The sequence below is a fragment of the Cebus imitator genome, unplaced genomic scaffold (genome assembly GCF_001604975.1).
Source record: "Cebus imitator isolate Cc_AM_T3 unplaced genomic scaffold, Cebus_imitator-1.0 Scaffold46, whole genome shotgun sequence".
NCBI lineage: Eukaryota > Metazoa > Chordata > Mammalia > Primates > Cebidae > Cebus > Cebus imitator.
In genome coordinates this window covers 14,041-36,390 of record NW_016107361.1, presented here as the reverse complement: position 1 = coordinate 36,390, position 22,350 = coordinate 14,041, and positions in this window count along the sequence as shown.

The following is a 22,350-nucleotide window of genomic DNA, read 5'->3' as shown; positions in this document are numbered from 1 at the left end:
CTGATCTTTGGTACTGAAATGCAGAAATACCAATAGTTGCTCAAGGTCATTAAAAATAGCATTGTGAATTTGCACCCTATTTGGACAATTTCCATATCGAAAGGCTCAAAATGCTCTACTATGTGACTCCCCTTTTGCCCTCTAAGAAAAAGGTCTAAACATTTTAAATGGAAATAGCAAGGCTATTATGTAGGAAGTGTGGTTATAAAGCAGAATGTCATTTTGATAACAGCAAGAAAACTCCTGAACAGAGCCTGGCTTCCCTATTCTTAGTGCTAAATAAATAATGCATTTTCAAAGCCTGCATCTTTGGATGCAAATCTAGTTTTTTGGTAAAGAAGAAAGGCATTTCAACTCTATTATTGGTCTTTGGACTGTTTCTGTTTTCCACCAATTCTGAAAGTGCAGTCAATTAGATAGTTCTTTTCATGACAGATTGGAAACCAGAAGGGAGCTTTATGAATTCAAACAGAGAAATTTAAGCTAAAATGTCTTTAAAATTCTTCTTTACACATTTTCTCTTTAGAATTTACAGAGTACATTAATTTTCTGATATAATTAATCATGAGATGTTGTAGGCTTAGTCTTATGTAAAGTCAATAGTAGGCATGCTTTATTTTTAATCCCTAACTACTTTTAGATTTAAATATTTATTTTAACAATTTGCATTCTGTTATGCAATTGGTAGACTGTTTGAAATGAGACCTCTTATAACTAGAATCTACATCTCTTTGACTATTAATTTCTAGTTTCTTCAACTTGATTTTCTGTTGAAAATCTATGACAGCTAAACTTTTTTGAGTTCGTAGCACCATTTGGACCCCTTCTAATCCATAGTATGAAAATAATACATTTCTTTTTATGGTTGGGAAAAACTCCCATTTCAATATCTTCATTTTGAAATAGATATTTTAAACCCAATAAGTATCAATCTGGGAAGGCAGCACTCATGTTTGAAACATTTAGTGGATGGATAGTTTGGTGGACGCTGTTTTGATGCCCTGCCCAGATCTAAAAATGTTTTTGAAATACTTCTTTGCATATTTTCTCCTTAGAATTTACATAGTGCATTAATTTTCTGATATAATTAATTATGAGATATTTTAGGCTCAGCCTTATGTAAAGTTAATAGTAGGCATGCTTTATTTTGAATCCCTACCTATTTTAAAATGTATATATTTATTTTTATTATGAATTTAAATGTCTGGTTCAGATTCTGCTTTTAGAGAACCTGACCTGTCATGGTTGGTACTAGATGAGGGGAACTGGGAAGAAGACTGTAAGGGATTCTGAAGTTGGATAACTTCCCAGGTAGTTAGCAGTGAGTCTCTATCACCAGTGATAGGTGAAGTACTGATAGTTCCTGGCTTGTAGAAACAGTGTAGTTGCTAAGCCTTTTACTTGTAGTTAACTGTGGTGGGATACAGGTGGGAGAGAGGCTGGTTTGTGTAGTATATCTGGCATTTGAAATGTGTCTGAGCAATAGCATTACAAGGATTAATTGGGTGTTTGTTGCTGAATGCCCTTCATTCTCATGGCAATCAATCATTGTATTAGTTCGTTCTCACTCTGCTATAAAGAAATACCCAAGACTGAGTAATTTATCCAGAAAAGATATTTAATTGGCTTATGGTTCCTCAGGCTGTACAGAAGCATGAAGTTAGCATCTGCTCAGTTACTGGGGGAGTCTTAGGAAACTTTCAATTATGGCAGACATGAAGTGGAAGGAGGTACATCTTACATAGCTGGAGCTGAAGAAAGAGAGAGAAGATGAAGGTGCCATATGGTTTTTTTTTTTTTTTTTTTTTTAAAGACAGAGTTTCACACTTGTTGACCCAGCTGGAGTGCAATGGCATCATTTCAGCTTACCACAACCTCCACCTCCTGGTTTCAAGTGATTCTCCTTCCTCAGCCTCCCAAGTAGCTGGGATTACAAACATGTGCCACCACATCCAGCCAATTTTGAGTTTTTAGTAGAAACGAGGTTTCTACACATTGATCAGGCTGGTCTCAAACTCCTGGGGAGGTGCTATATACTTTTAAGCAACCATGTCTTATGATACTCACTCACCATCACAAGAACATCCCCAAGAGGATGGTGGTAGCCCATTCATAAGAACTCCACCCTGTGATCCAATAACCTCCCACCAGGCTCCACCTCTAACACTGGGGATTATAATTAAACATGAGGTTTGGATGGCACACAGATCCAAACCATATCATTCCATCCCTGGACCCTCTCAATTCTCATGTCCTTCTCACATTGCAGAATACAACCATGCCTTCCCAACAATGCCAAAAAGTCTTAACTCATTCCAGCATTAACTCAAAAGTCCAGGTCCAAAGTCTCATTTGAGACAAGGCTAGTCTCTTCTGCCTATGAGCCTGTAAAATAAAAAACAAGTTAGTTATTTCCAAGATTCAAATGGAATGTAGGCATTGGGTAAATACTACCATTGCAAAAATGAAGAAATTAGGCAAAAGAAAGGGCCTACAGGCCCCATGAAAGTTCAAAATCCAGCAGGGCAGTCATTAAATATTAAAGCTCCAAAATAATCTCTTTTGACTTTATGTCTTATATCCAGGCCACAATGTTGTGAAGGGCGAGCTCCCAAGGCCTTGGGAAGCTCCGCCCTTGTGGCTTTGCAAGGGTCAGCCCTCATGGCTGCTCTCATGGGCTGGTATTGAGTGCTTGTGGCTTTTTTCCAGACATAGGATGCAAGCTGTTGGTTGATTTGCCATTCTGGGGTCTGGAGGACAGTGGCCCTCTTTTCCTAGCTCCACTAGACAGTGCCCCAGTGGGGACTCTGTAGGAGTGCTCCAACCCCACATTTCCCCTCTGCACTGCCCTCGTAGAGGTTCTCTCTGAAGGCTTCACTCCTGTAGCAGGCTTCTGCTTTGATACCCAGGCTTTTCCAAGGCTTATGGCTTGCATTTTTGGAAGTAGTGACCTGAGAGTACCTGGGCCCCTTTGAGTTATGGCTGGGGCTGGGACACAGGCAGCAGTGTCCTGGGGTGGCACAGGACAGGGCAGGGAGGCCTAGGCCTGGTCCACCAAACCATTCAGTCCTCCTATGCCTCTGGGCCTGTTATGGGAGGGCTGCTGTGAAGGTCTCTGAAATGCCTTCAAGGCCTTTTACCCATTGTTTTGGATATTAGCACTTGGCTTGTCTTTACTTATGCAAATTTTCAAGCCTGTTTGGATTCCTTCCCTGGATATGGACTTTTCTACCACATGGCTGGGCTGCAAATTTTTCAAACTTTTATGCTCTGCTTCCCCTTTAACTGTAAGTTTCAGCTTTACATCATTTATATGCTCACACATATGAGCATAGGTTGTTAGAAGCAGCCAGGCAAAATCTTGAAGGCTTTCCTACTTAGAAACTTCTTCTACCAGATACCCTAAATCATCTCTCTCAAGATCAAAGTTCCACAGATCCCTAGGACAGAGGCATGATCCAACCAAACTCTGCTAAAGCATAACAAAAGTGACCTTTACTGCAGTTCCCGCTAAGTTCCTCATTTTCATCTGAGACCTTCTCAGCCTGGACTTCATTGTTTATATGACTGTGACTTGTTGAATGGTTGTGACATTTTGGTTGTCACAAATTTGAAAATTCCAAAATTTCCCTCACGTTCCTGTCTTCTTCTGAACCCTCCAAACTTTTCCACTTTTTCCTGCTACCCAGTTCTGAAGCCACTTCCACATTTTCAAGTATCTTTATAGCAATGCCCTACTCCTCAGTACCAATTTTCTGTATTAGTTCATTATCACATTGCTATAAAGAAATACCTGAGATTGGGTAATTTATAAAGAAAAGAGGTTTAATGGCTTATGGTTCTGCAAGCTTTATAGGAAGCATGGCAGCATCTGCTGGGGAGACCTCAGGGAGCTTTTACTGATGGCAGAAAACAAAGTGGGAGCAGTTGTGTTATGTGGAGGAAGTAGAAGTGGGGGAAGGTGCTACATACTTTTAAACAACCACATCTTGTGAGAACTCACTCACCATCATGAGAACAGCACTGAGGGTAGTGCTAAACCATTCAGGAAGGATCCACCACAACAAAGCAATCACCTCCCACCAGGCACTACCTCTAACACGGGGGATTACAATTAGACATGAGATTTGGTGGGGACACAGATCCAAACCATATCAATTGTCAACTCAAGTTCAAGTGTGAGAGTCATAGGACCTCCTCGGCAAAATTTAAAGAGGTCCTCATGTCCTGCTGCTTGAGGGATGACAGTTACTGACCGGTCTCAGGACTCAATTTTTTAAGAGTGAATAAGGGTGCATTCTTGGCCTTTCAAGTCTTCTATGAGAAAGTTAGGTCTCTATTAGGGAGGGAATGAAACTCTGAGATTTGGGATGGAGATAACTGAGTAGATACACTAGAATAACTGGACTCCCAGATTTCTCTTAACTCTTGAGACTCTAGTAGTCTCCCTTGTTGGAATACAAAGTCCTTTGCTTGTTTGACTACTGTGAAGAGGTTTTATATAATAGAAGTGCTTTCAAGACAATAATGGCCCTCTCAGCATCTGTCCCGATCTCTCTCCCTAGTCACTAGACCAATAAATCAGGCCAAATATCAATGTGACTCAACTGGGGAAAAGATAAGCTTGCTGATAGAGGGAAGGAATTATATGCAAAAGGAACTACAGGGCCTGTCAAGATCCAGGAGAGTATGCCTGGGCGTGAATCATGAATGTGCAGGATTAAGGGAGATGGAATTTTAAACTGAATAAGGACTATTAAAAAATATAGGAGAGTCTCTTTTGTTACAGGATTTAACATTCTGGCAAATACGCTGGAAAGCTAGTTCTAATATTCTGTTGAGATGGGTCCTGGAAAATTGGAAAAAATAATGACCCCCACTAAATTGACTAGGAATGCCAGAATGATCATTGGAGAAGTTGCAATGAAGCCTCTTTCTCAGCTTATACCTATGACTTTGTGGAAGGTTTCCTACAGCCAGCTGGTAAACATAGGAAAACTTGAGCTTGGTTTATGTATTATACCAGACATTAATTTTCATGTCTGGTATATTGGTGCACATAAAAATTAATGGTTGTTTTACCTCATCCCCACTCAAGAGTGGTTTTGAAAGACAGTGGTAAGGAGAAATTCTAGGTATGGGCAATGCAAATGATGATCAATTGTGTAAAAGGAGAAGCAGCCAAAGGGAAGAACATATATGGATTCATGAGCAGTGGCAAATGGCCTAACTGATTCGTTGAGGTCTGGAATAAGCAAGATTGAAAGGTAGAAGATGAGGAGTTTTTATGTAGTGACATGTGGATGGACATATGGGAGTAGGCATGAAGTGTGAATTTCTTGGTATCACAGGCTAGTTACTATAAAACAGAAAGCATCTACTAGGCAAGAGTCATTAACAAACCAAGTGGACGGAATAACTGACCGAGTTATTCTGTACTTGGCTACCCCAGCACTTTTGCAATGAACTAATGAATGGAGTAACTAAGGTGGGAATACGAGGGTCATGAACCCTCGTATATGAGGTATGAACCCATTAGCATGGGATCTCTCACATTAAGGCTGATGTAGCTGCTGTGGCTGAATGGTTGGCTGCCAAGACCAGCTCGGTCATAGAGACTCCAATCCAGGTGGCGCTGAAGGAATTAAGAAATAAAAACAAGGATAGAGTGCAAAAGTGGGATCAGAGTGGGACATCAGGGGTCTGACAGCACTTCCCAGCTGCCAGCCAAGAGCAGACTCTGACTCACGTATTTATTCTTTGTGAACAAGTGATTATTTTTGATAAGCAGGTGCTCAGTGTTTTTTCATAGAATAAAGATAGACTAAACAGGCAGATAATGCCTGTTCACTACTAAGATAGAAGTAAGCTAGAAAGCACTCTTTGCAAGCCAGCAATGGGGACAAGGTCAAATATCCTGTGTTTTGGGAACTGGTTTAACTAGCACATGACCGGTACATATCACTTACTTATTCTAGCAGTTTTTTGCCTGGGGATGGCTTGGTGTTCCTTGCCATGGCCTCTTAGCAAAAAAACATACACTCCATCACACACACGTCAAGACCTTCTCCCAGCAGCTGGCCTATCAACCAGAGTCTGATGCAATATTCCTCAAGGTGAGCACCCAGGCACTTGGTGACAGATTGACTACATTAACCCCTTTCTACTGTGGAAAGGGCAACAATTCATTTTGATACATATTCTAGTTATGGGTTTGTCCTTTTAAGCCATAGGGTCTCAACCAGAACCATTATCCAAGGGCCTAGAAATTGTTTGACTCACAAACATGGGGGATCCTGCATAACATCACATAGGACCAAGGGACATGCTTTACAGAAACAAAAAAAAAGGTGTGACACGTAGCTTGTGACTGTGGGGTTTGCGGATCATACAGAAGCTACTGGACTCAAAGCATCAGCTGAGTTCTGTGTAAAACAAATACTGAGACGGAGCAGGAGTGCAAGATAGTACTAGATGAGGGGAACGCCTGTGAAAGATTAAAGTGGGGTGCAACAAAATTGGACGGGCAAAGATTTTAGATGGATTCAGTCTGACATGTGTGAAAAGAGGGGAGGAAGAAAGATTGGGAAGGAGGGCAAGACTCAGACCATAGTGTAGATCTTACAAAATCAACCGGGAACCCCAGAGAAATGGTTACCCTTTAGAGTCCCAAATGGGCAGAGAAGTTTTGTTGCTAGCTAATGGCTGCCAAGGAAAAGTATAGCCTTGATTCAAAAGCTGAGGCAGAGCTTAAAGGCGTTAACAACTGGAGGCTATTACCTAAATGCCCTCCTTGTAACTGAGGAATCTGTTATTTGTTGGAGGGAGATTTGAGCCACACGCTTCTGTAGCTGCCACAGTCTACTATGCTTTGTGCCATATGGATCCACATGATCAAGGGGCAGCTCCTTCAGAATTCTAGTAGCCTCTATTCAAGAGGGGAAACTTAGAAAGGGAAAGTTAGTGGGATGATCTATTGCCCTAATACTGCAGTTCATCTTGGGACTGTGAGTGGTACTCAAGTTTCCTTTTACACAAGCCATTCTAAATTCCCTTGCTTTCAGTTACTATTTCTGTTGGCCTTGGTGGCTTACCTGGTAGGGTGATCAAACTCTTCATTCCTGAGGAATCTGAGCCCCTGATAATTCTCTTTCTCAGGTTGGGACTGTTGCACTTGTCTACTCACAGCTGAAACTGGGCAAAGGAGTACCAAGAGTTAAGATTGGCTTTCATTTTACCACTAAATTTGCTTATATGAATATATTGATTAATTTGTGTTTATGGAAATGAAATCTATGCTATTGAGAAATGCCAGAGTGTATATTCTATTTATTTGAAAATGAACTCACAGGAAAGGTCCTAGGGATGGACTTTCAGGGCAAGTATAAAGGTAGAGATCAACACATGTTCAAACACTTGCATATGTACTATCAGTGCTCTGCCCACATCCCAAGGTCATTTCCTTGTGTACTGCCTCGGTGCTTTCTCTCTGGAAGGGCTGCCCTCAGGCTGCCGAAAATGCTTTGATTTTGTGCAAAAGGGAGCAGAGAATGCCTGGGAATTTAGCTTCCCAGAGCAGTCCTTAACCAATGACTGACAGGTGTAAGGTAATAAACACTTAAACTTCCTTGCCCTTGATGGGACAGCAGCCTACACCTACAACTATCTCCAGAGGTTCCTGTGGAATTGAACTAAGCTACATTCTCAAAGAGTTGGCTTGCAATCTCACCTTTGAAGAACATTTTTTTTTTCTTATCATGTCTCCTTTCCCCACTTCCCTACTGTTTGCTCCCTGAAATACTTCCCAGTAAATCAGTTTTATGTGAATCTGCATCTTAGGACCCGAGACCCCACCTCAGGCACTTACCATATGGAATTGCAATTGTATTGTAGTTCTGAATACATTTTTATTCTCTGACTTTTCTCTTATAGCATTATTGCTTCTTTTTTTCCTACACAAATTGCTCAATGACTCTTTATAGGGTTTAAGATAGGCATGCATTTTAGAAAATTCATAGCATATTAGCAAATAGCCTACTAATAGGAAAAAATGGAAAAAAATCATTTTTTTTCCTATTAGTAGGTTATTTGCTAATAAAAAGAAACTCAAGTTATTTTTATACTTGAGAAGGGAATTTCTATTTCTCCTTAACATTCAGATTCACGAATCTGCTTTGTAAACAAGTTGCTTCCTATAGCATAATTTATTTTAGTGGGTTGAAAACAGCACTAAAAATGTACCTGGTATCTGCGTAAAGCTATGAATATAAGAAGAAAAGAGAAAAGATGAGAGGTGAGGGAAGGATGTGAATATAGAATCTATCATGTAGCACACACTGTATATACAATCTGAAGGATGAGAAGTTAAGGAATTTGCCCCAAGGTCCACAGACAGTGACGAACCAGCCAGGATTTAAGCCAGAATAGAACAGAAATGAGTAAAATTAATTTTTTTTGTCTTCTAGGGAAAACTGTACTCTTACATGTTATGATAATATTTTGTTATCTTCATACAAACACATCAGTCTTGGTTTAATTGCAACTGTCTCATTTTCTATAGTATTTTTATAAGATTTCTTTGGCCTTTCCAGGTTTTTCCATTCTCATAGCCAAAGAGCTTTGAGGTATTAGTGGACTGCTGCTACCGCCTCGCTCACTCTGTTTTTACACAGGAGGATCAGCATTGGATCTTTTTAGTGTGGTGTTTTGTGTTATGTCTTTGTCACCAGAACACAGCTGTGGTTTCCCAATTGCTTTTTCCATAAAATTAAATATTTTTTTTATGATTGTCTTACAGGCTCTCCATCTGTGGATGGAAAGTACCCTTTTGCCAGTTGCTATCAATATCCATTTGCTTTGGCACTTGTGTTTGGCTTAGGAAGATAGACTGATTTGTCTTTGATCCATACACAAGCCAAACTTAGGCCTGGACAGCCTCTTACACTTTATTCTCTATTACTCTTCTGGAGGAGAACTGATTGATCCATGTGCTCTTTCCTTGTGACATACTCCAGGCCCCAGAATCTGAATCCTTACCAGTAGAGAGAAGGCTGTGTTCATCTATCCAGTCCCCACTCAGACATGTAGCTGAGTGTCTGAATAGCTGTAGATGGCTCTCTTTTATATGTTTTCCTGTTGTGAATATGTATGTGTTATTTATCCTCCTCAAGCCCACTATTACTTGGGCAAACTTCCAATTTCCTTGTAGCTTTCTGCTATTTTGATAATTTTGTGTTTATTTTAAGTGAAATGTCAAGAGTTCAGGGTTTAAAACAAAGCCACTTTAGAGGTTACCTACTTCAACCCTATTTAATTTGTCCAATTCATGATGTAAATTATTTCCAAATTTCAAAAGTCATATGTTTTTAAGTTCACAAAACTTTGAGAACAGAAAGGAGAAAATAACAAATATCATATGTAAATGTATTTTGCATGTGAGAAGGACATGAGTTTTGGGAGCCAAGGGCACAATGCTGTGGCTTGAATGAATCCCTTTCCAAATTCCTGTGTTGAAACTAAATGGCCAATATGATGGTATTAAGAAGCGGAGCCTTTAAGAGGGATTAGGCCACGAGGGATCCTCCCTTGTGAATAGAATTAAGGGCCATATAAAAAAGGCTCTGTGTAATGCTCCACTCTCTTGCCCTTTTGCCTTCTGCCAGGTGAGGATGTCATAAGACCCTCACCAGACTATGAACCTGCTGGCACACTGATCTTAAAATTCCCAGCCTCCGGAATTGTGAGAAAATAAATTTCTTTTCTTTATAAATTACGCCGTCTCAAGTATTCTGTTATAGCAGCACAAAACAGACTAAGACAGGATGTAATATTACTGTCTGGTAGTAACCGTTGTTAATATTTTGACGTATATATTTAAAAAAATATTGTGTTATGCCTGTAACTTAAAAAATACTGTATGGACATTTAATTTTCTTCATTTTTTTCTTTTAAGATATTTTAATTATGTTATGCCAAAATGCTTACTCATTGTTAAAAATGCTAATTATATATATATATATGTGTGTATATATATATATATGTGTGTGTGTGTGTGTGTGTATATATATATATATACACACACACTGAAAATTTCCCTTAACCCCTCTTTCTTGCCCATATTCCAAATCTGTTTCTTCTAGACATAATCACTGTGATCAATTTAGCCACATCCCTTCATATCTGTTTCTCTGTATTTACATACACATATGTACAAATAAAAATATTTAGTTTTGTTGTATCAACGCCAACTAAGTAATTTGATTGAATTTTCATAAACTAAATTTTATGGCCATGTATAGGGAAATCATAGAGGAGTACCCTGAGTAATAATAAAGACAGTCCTACCACCTCTAGACCAGAACAGGGAAGGGTAAGGAGGAGGTTTTGGAGAGAGGAAGAGGTTGAGAGAGACAGAGAAAAATAAACAGCAATATGGAGAGAGAGAAAGAGAGACAGAAGCAGAGACAGAGACAGAGAGACTTGTGTGGAATGGGCTGCTTGGCAGGGCTGAGACCTGCAGTGGAGTGAGGCAGTCAGTCTAAACCACTTCCACAGGGAGGGAACCAAGGAAATAAAAAGCTCTCCATCACTTCCTTTCTATTGTGGACTGAATATTTCTATCCCCACGAAATGCATTTATTAAAGCCCTAACCTCCAACATGATAGTATTTGAAGATGGTACTTTCGAGAGGTAGTTTGGGTTAGATGAGGTCATAAGATCAGATCCTCATAATGGGAGTAGTGTCCTTATAAGAAAAGAGAAAGACAGCAAGAGTTTGCACTCTTTCTCTCCAAGAGCATGGACTGAAAGAGACCAAGGAGCACACAGCAAGAAGGCGGCAGCTGGGTGCAGTGTTTCTTGCCTGTAATCCCAGCCCTTGTGAGGCTGAGGCAGGAGGATCCCTTGAGCCCAGGAATTTGAAATCAGCTTGGGCAACATTGCAATACCCTCGTCTTTAAAAAAAAAAAAGAAAAGAAAGAAAAAAAACAGCCAGGTGTGGTGGCTCACATCACACCAGTAGTGCCAGCTACTCAGGAGACTGAAGTGAGAGGGTTGCTTGAGGCTGGGAAGTTGAGGCTGCAGTGAGCCATGACTGCACCACTGCACTTCAGCCTGGGTGACAGAATGAGGCCTGCTTTAAAACAAAATCCAAGCAAACAATAAAACCACAAAAACAAAAAACAGAAGATACTATCTGCACATCTGCAGGCCAGGAAGAGAGCTCTTACCAGAAACCCCACCGAATCTTGATCTTGCACTTTCCAGCTTCCAGAACTATGAGAAAATAAATTCCTGTTGTTTAAGCCACCCAGTCTGTGGTATTTTGTTATGGTAGCTTGACGAGATCAAGACACCCTATGTGATCATGGAGGGAGATTCTCATTGACTGAACAGAGTCAGAAGTTGGAGGGACAGGGAGTATGCTGATGTTATCCATATATGTCAACCTTCCCAGGAACAGTACTGGCATATTTATACAGATTTGTTAATTCTTTCAACACATCCTCAGTGCTTCTTTATAACAGACATTGTTCCACAGTCAAAGGAATAAGGTCAAAAATGTCATTGTCTTTCAGGAGTTCATATTTTATTGGAGTTGGTGTGGCATAGAATACCAAGTTTTTCCTAGCTAGCACATATCAGAGTTTGTTAATCCATTACTGATAGGAATTTATGCTGTTTTAATTTTCCTTATTTATACAGTGTTGCATGAATTTTCTTGTTTGTGCATTTTTCTGCATATGTAAAAATACTTCTTTTTTTTAATTTTTTTATTTTTTGAGACGGAGTTTCACTCATGTTACCCAGGCTGGAGTGCAATGGCGCGATCTCGGCTCACCGCAACCTCCGCCTCCTGGGTTCAGGCAATACTCCTGCCTCAGCCTCCTGAGTAGCTGGGATTACAGGCACGCACCACCATGCCCAGCTAATTTTTTGTATTTTTGGTAGAGATGGGGTTTCACCATGTTGACCAGGATGGTCTCGATCTCTTGACCTCGTGATCCACCCGCCTCGGCCTCCCAAAGTGCTGGGATTACAGGCTTGAGCCACTGCGCCCGGCCTAAAAATACTTCTTTCAGGTAGATACTAAGAGGTAGAATTGCTGGATTAGAGGAAATATGCATATTTAATATCAAATAGGCTGATTTAAATTACACTTCTACTAATGGGGTGTAAGAATACTTATTTCCCATCATACAACAACAGTTATCATTCTCTCAAAGTTTTTCAGTCTTTAAGAAGCAGGGATAGTAGGCAATTACTGAGTTTGAATATTCCTGATTACTGGTGAGAATTAGAACATTTTAATGTATTTATGGCTGTCTAAATTGCCTTGCCTGTTCATATTTTTTGTCTGCTCTCTCTTTTTTTGAGATCCATTGTCTTTTAAACTTATTTCTAAATGTTCTTTATATATTTTAAGTTATTCTTATTCAAAGTCTTGTTCTGTTTGCTGTAGTAACGCTGTTTACTCATGCATTAGGTTGTGTTTTTGCTTGGGACCACTCAGAATATCCTGGTACTGGTATTCCTCCTGTGTTCACCAATGTTTGGTTGAGCTCCTGCCTGTTGTAATTACTCGTGTCAATGTTTTATCTCTTTATGATGCCTGAACTCCAAGGACTTGGGGGCTATGCTGGTGGATGGAATATACCTGTAGCTTTTCTCCTAGGAATGTAACTCCCCTGTTTTTCCTGGGTATTGCTAGTCCCCTGAAGTTCATATCTGTTCTAATACCCTGGCTGACATGCCCCACTTCATTGCCCAAGTCTGGTGGCAGATGCCTTTGCTGCTGAGGGTGGAAATGGGGAGGTTTCGGAGGGGCAGGCTATCTAATTACTCCTGCTGAAAGGTCCTGACTAACCACACTTCCAGCTCTGATGGACCATTCTACTCTCTCTTTAATTGTTTTTCTGAGCTGGATGTTCCCTTGAGTCATTCCTGTGGGGTCATTGGTGATATTCCCTTTATCATTTTTTATTGTGTCTATTTGATTCTTCTTTTCTTTTTTGTTAGTCTAGGTAGAGGTCTATCTATTTGGTTAACTTTTTCTAAAACCAGCTCCTAAATTCCTTGATTTATTTGGAAGTTTTTTTTTTGGTGTGTGTGTCTCTGTCTCCTTCAATTCTGCTCTGATCTTAGTTATTTCTTGTCTTCTTCTAGTTTTTGGATTAGTTTGCTCTTTGTCTCTCTAGCTTTTTAATTGTGATGTTAGGGTGTCAATGTCAGATCTTTCTAGCTTTCTGATATGGGTATTTAGTGCTATAAATTTCCCTCTTAATGCTGCTTTAGTTATGTCACAGAGATTCTGGTATGTTGTCTCCGTTCTCATTGGTTTCAAATAAATTCTTCATTTTTGCCTTAATTTCATTATTTACCAAGGAGTTATTCAGGAGAAGGTTGTTTAATTTCCATGTAATTGTGTGGTTTTGAGTGGGTTTCTTAATCCTGAGTTCTAATTTGACAGCACTATGGTCTGAGAGACTGCTTGTTATTATTTCAGTTCTTTTGCATTTGCTGAAGAGCGTTTTACTTCCAATTATGGTGTCGATTTCAGAATAAGTGCAACGTGGCCCTGACAAGAATGTATATTCTGTTGATTTGGGGTGAAGAGTTCTGTAGATGTCTATTAGGTCCACTTGATTCAGAGCTGAAAGTCCTGAATATCTTTGTTAATTTTCTGTCTTATTGATCTGTTTAGTATTGACAATGGGATGTTAAAGTCTCCCACTATTATTGTGTGGGACTCTAAGTCTCTTTGTAGGTCTCTGAGAACTTGTTTTATGAATCTGAGTGCTCCCATATTGGATGCATATATATTTAGAATAGTTAGCTCTTCTTGTTGAATTGTTCCTTTTACCATTATGTAATGCCCTTCTTTGTCTTTTTAGATCTTTGTTGGTTGAAGGTTTGCTTTTTTTTTTGCTTTCTATTTGCTTTGTAAATTTTCATCCATCTCTTTATTTTAAGCCTATGTATGTCTTTGCAGGTGAAATGGGTCTCCTGAATACAGCACACCAATAGGTCTTGACTCTTTATCTAATTTGCCAGCCTGTGTCTTATAATTAGGGTATTTAGTCCATTTACAGTTAAGGTTAGTATTGTTATGTGTGAATTTGGTCCTGTTATCATGATGCTATCTGGTTATTTTCCCCACTAGTCGATGCAGTTTCTTCATAGTGTCATTGCTCTTTATATTTTGCTGTGTTTTTGCAGTGACTGGTACCAGTTTTTCCTTTCCATATTTAGTTCTTTCAGGATCTCTTGCAAGGCAGGTCTTGGTGTTAACCAAAGTCCCTCAGCATTTGCTTGTCTGGAAGGAATTTTTTTTTTCTCCTTCACACATGAAACTTAGTTTGTTTGGATATAAAATTCTGGGTTGAAAATACTTTAAGAATGTTGAATATTGGCCCCCACTCTCTTCTGGCTTGTAGGGTTTCTGCAGAGAGATCCACTGTTAGTCTGAGGGGCTTCCCTTTTTTGTGTAACCTGACCTTTCTCTCTGGCTGCCCTTAGCATTTTTTCCTTCATTTTGACCTTGGAGAATCTGATAATTATATGTCTTGGGGTTGATATTTTCATGGAGTATTTTAGTGGTGTTCTCTCTGTTTCCTGAATTTGAATGTTGGCCTGTCTTGCCAGGTTGGGGAAGTTCTCCCAGATAATATCCTGAAGTATATTTTCCAGCTTGTTTCCATTATCCTCTTCTCCTTCAGGTACTCTAACCAATTGTAGGTTTTGTCTTTTTACAAGGTCCCATGTTTTTTGGAGGCTCTTTTCATTCCTTTTTCTCTAGTCTTGTCTGTATGCCTTATTTCAGAAAGTTGGTCTTCAAACTCTAAAATTCTTTCTTCTGCTTGGTTGATTCAGCTATTGATACTTGTGTATACTTAACAAAGTTATCGTATTATTTTTTTCAGCTCTATCAGGTCATTTATGTTCCTTTCTAAACTGGTTATTCTAGTTAGCAGCTCCTGTAACCTATTATCAAGGTTGTTAATTTCTTTGCATTGGGTTAGAACATGCTCCTTTAGCTCAGCATAGTTTTTTATTACTCTTTTGCTGAAGTCTACTTCTGTTAATTCATCCATCTCATCCTCCGACCAGTTCTGTGCCCTTGATGAAGAGACATTGTGATCATTTGGAGGAGAAGAGGCACTCACTCTAGACTTTGGGTTTTTGGTGCTTTTTGGTTGACCCTTTTTCATCTTCGAGAGTTTGTCTAGTTTCAATCTTTGAGGCTGCTGACCCTTGGATCGGGTTTTTGTGGGACTTTTTTTTGTTTTGTTTTGTTGATGCTGTTGTGGTTGCCTTCTATTTGTTTGTTTTTCTTTCAATGGTCAGGTCCCTCTTCTATAGGGCTCCTGCAATTTGCTGGGGGTTCACTTCAGGCCCTATTCAACTGATTCACTCTTGCACTTGGAGATGTCACTCAGTAAGGCTGGAGAACAGCAAAAATGGGTGCCTACTCCTTTTTCTGGGATCTCTGACCTGAAGGGGCACCAACCTGATGCCAACAGGATTGCTCCTGTATAGGGTGTCTGACAACCCTTGTTGGAGGGCCTCATCCAGTTGGGTGTCTCACAGGGAACAGGACCTATTTGATGAAGTACTTTGTCCCTTGGTGGAAGATGTGTGCTTCACTGGGGGGAAACCCACTCATTTGGGCTGCCTGGATTCTTTAGAATTGCCAGGAAGAAAGGCTAAGTCTGCTGGTTCACAGAGACTGTGGCTACCCTTCGCTCTAGGGACTCAGGCCCAGGGAGATCTGGGTTCTGTCCCCGAGCCTCTGGCTGGAGTTGTTGGAGTTCCTGCAGGGAAGCCCCACCCAGTGAGGAAGGATGAGGCAGGGTCAGGCCTGAAGAGGCACTCTGGACATAGTTCTGCCACAGCTGGTGTGTTGGGCTGGGGAGGAAATGTCTTGGGACCAAGCTGTCCAGCCTCTCTGGCTACAGCAGGAGAAAAGTGCAGCCTGGAGCTATAGATATGGATGCCATCCTACCCCTGCCCTGGGAGCTTAGAGTTGCGAGTCCCAGTGCTGGCTGCTGCCCCTCCCCCAAGTAGCTCAAACAGCTTAGACAGCAGGCAGCCACAGCTGTGGTGCTGGTTGCCCCTCCCTCTGGGAGTTTGGTATGCTTAAGCAGATTCCAGCTGAGAGGCTACTGAGAATCCACCAGGCTCCGGCTCCAGGATTGGGACACTAGGCCCTGGTACTGTGGGTTCATAAGTGGGATCTTCTGATCGATGGGTTGCACAGTTCTGTGGAAATAGCATAGTTTCCCTGACTGAGGAGTGAGCTCACTCATTGCTTCCCTTGGCTGGTGGTTAGGGGCTCCCCTGCCCCATGCAGATCTCAGGTGGGCCATTGCACCACCCTGCCCTTCCTTGCTGTCAACGGATTGTGCCAGACTCCTAGTCAGTTCTGATAAGAGAACCAGGATACCTTGGTTGCTGGTGAAGAATCTACATACTTATTATGGTTCTTTTTGATGGGAGGCTCTGAATGCCACTGTTTCTAGTCAGCCGTCTTAGCCCTGCCTCCTAGATTGTAAATATTTCTTATCAGACTTAAGATCAGTGCTGATGTGAAGCTTTTCCTGAATTCTGAAAGGGAAGAGGATATAATGAAGCATGTTCAACCAACCCCCTCTTCCATCATGACCAGAACAAGTTTTGCAGGTTAATTCTGGAAAGCCCTGGGCCTAAAGGAGGGGTCCATTTAGGTGGTTGGGGGGTCTTAGAGTTTTATTTTTGGTTTACACTGTGAAATCATAGAACTGATGGATGTTGGTTAAACTGTTGGCATTTGGACTGAGGGTAGGACTGGTGTTCATCTTTTCAGCTTTTCCTTTTGTGAGTTGTGAAGAAATTTGGTGAGATTAATAGAGCTTAAAGTATTTCAGCTCTTCAGAGACAAGGTTCTAGCTTAAGCACAAATAACTCAGTGTTAGTCAATATGGTCCACAAGGGATAGAATTTGCTATCATAGTGAAAGTCATTTCTCTTTTTGTATAGCTTTGGGGCAACAGGAAAGGGATTAAGCTTGGAATTTGGATTGAGGTTTACCTGTCTTTTGCTACTTACTTACAGACTGTATGACCTTGAAAAAATTCCTTTAACTCACAGTTTTTCATCTGATTCATCTTAAAATGAGAGAAATAATGCCCATTTCAATGCTTTTGAATTAATTCAATTTTGAATTAATTGAGCGAATGTATAAAATAATATATTGAAAACATCATAAAAGTAGAAGTAATTAGTGTATGGATTGAGAATAGAAGCCCTGATACAAATAAAAAATTAGTGCAATTACTGTTATTATTTGAAATGCAAAGAATAGGGTATATAATTGAAACAGTATGCTCAGGAACATGTTAACTAGTAAGCCAGTGTTACATTTAGTAGGAAACTACATGTTAATTTATTTCTGTTGAAATTTTATTGTTCCCGGGGCTTTATTTCAAGTTCATGCATCTACTTTTCAATCTTCGTACAATTATCTAGGAAAATAAATTAAACCTTCTTTCCATTGAAGGTATTTATGTGAAGTACCTCATTTAACATGTACCTGTATAATACATCCTTACTTGCTTTGGATCAGAGGAATGAGATAGTAAAGTTAATTTCACCTTTTGTTTAATGAAGTCATTCTTCATGCTCTTTCTTTCCTTCAAAAAGATGCAGTAGGACATTGTGATCAGAGTGTAGTCTCTGAATCTGGGTTACTTGGGCTTGAGTTCCAGGATGCCAGTTACCAGCTGTGTCACTTTGTACAAGTTACTTAACCTCTCTGTATCTCAGTTTCCTCATCCATAGAATTGGGATACTAACAATCCATACCTTCTAGGTTGTTTTAAGAGTTGAAAATGTCAGTGTATATAAAGAATTTAGAGCAGTGCCTGGCACTTAGTAAGGGCTCACTAAATATTAGATATTATTATCATTATTAGTTCGAGATATAGTCTCACTCTGTTGCCCAGGCTGGAGGGCAGTGTGTCAACACGGCTCACTGCAGCCTTGACCTCCTGAGCTCAAGCAATCCTTTCACCTTAGCCTCCTGAGCAGCTGGGAATACAGGTATGCTCAGCTAAATTTTGCTTTTTGTTATTCCTGTATAGAGGGGGTTTTACCATGTTGCCCAGGCTGGTATTGAATTCCTGGATCAAGTAATCAGCCTGCCTTGGCCTCCCAAAATGTTGGGATTACAGGCATGAGCCACTGCGCCTGGCCAGATATTACTATTTATTTATATCACTTTGCCAAACATGGCACTAGAGATCTAAGAGACTTGATCTGTGTGTTAAGAGAGCAAAATTAGCAGATTGAGGATTTTTAAAAAGTACTCTACTATGAGTAACATGGGGAGAAAGAATTGGAGGTACTTATAAAGTGGGTCTGAAGTTACAGAAAAAAGAAAACTGAGTTTTACTATACTTTTTAAACAGGAACACCTCTGTGACCAAATGAGTGTGGGATTTTCCCTACACACCAAGGAGGCAATCAGTTCTTAGAAGATTCACCAGCTGGGTGTCTAATTCAGTTTAATCCTGATACTATCTACCTGAAGATCACCCAAATTGAGGGCTCAGTCAAACAAGATTGTCCCCTACTTCAGATGCCAGTTCTAAGTCTGGGCCTGCAGAACTTTTGGCCAATTGGCTATAATTTGGAGTTCCCATAGTCTTTTCCTAGGGTTCAATTAATTTTTTAGAAAGGCTCATAGAACTCAGGGAAACACTTCATTTATATGTACTCATTTATTATAAAAGATACTACAGAGGATACAGATGAACAGGCAGATGGAAGAGCTGCAGAGGTCAAGGCATGTGACGGGGGTGCAGAGCTTCCATGCCTTCTCTGGGTATGTCACCCTTTAGGAACCTCTGCATATTCCTTGAAAGCTCCCAGAACTCAGTACTCTCGTGGAGTCTTCATTCTATAGGCATGATTGAGTACATCACTGGCTATTGGTCATCAACTCAACATTTAGACTCTCCCCTCCCCAGACGTTAGGGGGTGAAGCTTAAAGTCCTAACTCTTTAATCATGCCTTGGTCTTTATGATAACCAGTCTCCATCTAGAAGCTGTCTAGGAGCCCCTAGCCACCAGTCATCTCATTAGCAGGCAAAAGACACTCATATCACTCTGGAGATTCTAAGGGTTTAGGAGAATTTTGCCTGGAAATGGGGAAGAAGGTCAAATGTATGTTTCATAATATCACAGTGGAGAAAATGCTTAAGGAATGAAACTGCTTGTTTAAGAAAAACTTCTTTCAAAGCTTCCAAAGCCTGCATTATGCTTTGCATTTTCTTTTATGGCCAAGGAAACCCAGGCTGCAAAAGTGATGAGTGCTGAAGCCTGATTTTGGCCTCAAATCTTCCCTTCTCTGTGGTAGGCCAATTACAAGGCCAGTTCCATGGAAAGATATGGCAGCCCAATGGCATAGCAAAGATTAAAACATGACAATAGCTGGATTATATAAAGTGCTCTGTCAGTGCTAACAGCTGTGTTATGTTACTTTCATGTGTAGAGGATAAAATATAATTTCTTACCTTTTGTATGTTCTTAGTTTGTTATAGTTAGTTAGACAGGCATGAATGGGCAGGGGCAGGGAAGGGCTTTTCCACACCCACTAGGAATGTCCAGTGATGGTTTGGTGATTATCAGATTGCCTCTCTAAAAGTGATAAATTGGCAGCTGGTGCCAGGGAGAGGTCATTTCTTGATGGTCCACACCTGTTGCCCTGAAGTGTTAATGGAATGCAGGTGCCAGGGAGAAGCAACTTTCTGGGAATGCACATTAAGAGACAACATGGCAGAGTATAACCTTCCAGCACACCACCAGAAAAAGGAGAAAAAACACCATATCGGCATGTGTACAACTTCTTAAACACACAGCGTGTGCTCACCTCCCAAAGGTAAGGAAGGCACTGTGCATGTGGACCGACCATCCTAAGGGAAGAATCATGGGAAAGGGGCCAGCTTCTTTCTGTGGCCCTTTCTTCTTTCTCTGTGGATCATTTTCAGTGAACTGAAATGCTACCATCAAACCTGTGTTCGATCATAAAGAGAATTGGCATTTTCCCCTTCATTTTCTTAGCACATCTTAAACTAACTAAATTTTTCTAAAAATATTTGTATTTATAAATTAAGGAAGGTCAGTTTCTAGTTATAGCAGGATGAAGATTATCATGATTTCTCCTTGCAAAGCAAGTACTAAACTGGGTAACAGTGTCAAAACCAACCATTTAAGGGCACTGGAAATTGACCAAAGGTAGAAAACAAATTTAGAAGAGTTTATTTTGGAAAATGAAAGTATTTCAGCTAAGAACATCAGGCTTATATGGCCTGTGGCTCCTCCTAGGATTGCTAGATAAAATACCAGATGCCCAGTTAAACTTTGATTTTAGATAAATGGTAAATACTTTTTAAGTGTAAGTATGTCCAAAACATTAAACGGGACATATTTATATTTAAAAATTACTCATTGTTTATCTGGGATAAATAAATGAAATTCCAATTTAACTGGGAATCCTTAATTATTATTTTTACTAAACCAGGTAGTCTTCCCCTCTGTCCACCCCACCCCCAATTGCTGGATCAATAAAGACATGAGACTGTCATGGGTGATAGACTTAATTTGAGGTGGGAGGTGGCAAACCTGTGTCCTTGCCAGCTAAAACTGACAAAACTGGTTGGGAACAGAAAAAAATAATTTGCTTTGCTAACTTGAGATTGCAGTTCTTTCTAGGGTGAGTAATATTAGAAAAGCCAGAAACTGAATGGAAAGATCCTGGAAATGAGATTAGCTCTCCAAACATTTCTGGTTGAATAGAAAACTGCACACATGCATGGGGGAGAACTGAGGGAGCTGGGAGAAAAATATATCTCAAGGGATACTTAACCAATTGCAAATGAGAGTACATTCCCAGGTCACACACAAACAATCAGCAGAGAGGGTAGAAAGCTTTATGGACTTAAGATGTTTGTGTCCAAGCTCTAATCAAATCATTGACACAGGTGAAACCAAGAAGCCAGGGTAAAAATGAAAAGTAATATTAAAAAGCATGTCCAGAGACATCAGTGGCTGCATACTACAGAGAAGACATCTTTTTTCCCCTAATTTTATATTCTAGGGATATATGTGCAAGGTTGTCACGTGGATAAATTGCATGTTGCTGAGGCTTGGTGTACAAATGATCCTGTAACCAAGGTAATGAGTATAATACCCAATAGTTAAGTCTCCAGCCCACTCCTGTGCTGCCCTCCCCACCTCAAGAAGTCACCGCTGTCTATTGTTCTTATTTTTGTGCCCATGTGTATTCAATATTTAGCTCCCATTTATAAGAGACAGCATGCAGTATTTGGTTTTCTGTTCCTGCATGAGATAGTATTCTGCGGTGTGTGTATATCACATTTTCTTTATCAAATCTGCTGTTGATGGGCATCTTGTTTAGAATATATGATGATAACAGTATAAGTATGGAGGAGGAAATGGAGCTATCTTGAATCAAATTTGCTATATTTAATAAAAATTAAGTCAGTGTTAACCTGTAGTAGATTATGATGAGTTAATAATGCATAGTAGGGCCAGGTGTGGTGACTTATGCCTGTAATCCCAGCACTTTGGGAGGCCGAGGTGGTTGGATCATGAGGTCAGGAGATTGAGATCATTGTGGCTAGCATGGTGAAACCCCACCTCTACTAAAAATACAAAAAATTAGCTGGGCATGGTGACATGCGCCTGTAGTCCTAGCTATTCTAGAGGATGAGGTAGGAGAATCGCTTGAACCTGGGAGGCGGAGGTTGCAGTGAGCTGAGATCACACCACTGCACTCCAGCCTTGGCAACAGAGTGATGTAAACAACTAAAAAATATTTTAAAAGCTTAAAAGGCAACAATAGAATTAAAATGATACACTAGAAAATACATATTTTACACGTAGAAAGGCAGTAAAAAGAAACAGAAAAGCAAATAGAACATGAGACATATAAAAACAAATAGTAAAGTGGTAGACAAGTCCAACTACATTAATAATTACATGAAAAGGCAGTGATTGCAGACTGAATAAAAAAGCAAGATCTAAAAATATGCTTCTATAAGAGATTCACATCTGTTTTCAAAGACACAAAATTGCTTGAAAGTAAAGGGATGGAAAAAGATGTATCATATAAACAGTAGCATAAGAGAGCGTGAGTGACCGTATTAGTTTCAGACAAAATAGACTTTATGACAAACAATGTTACTAGAGACAATGAGAAATATTTTTTAATAGCGCAAAGGGTCAACTCATCAGGAAGATATAAATTTATAAATGATTATATATCTAACAACACAGTATCAAAATAC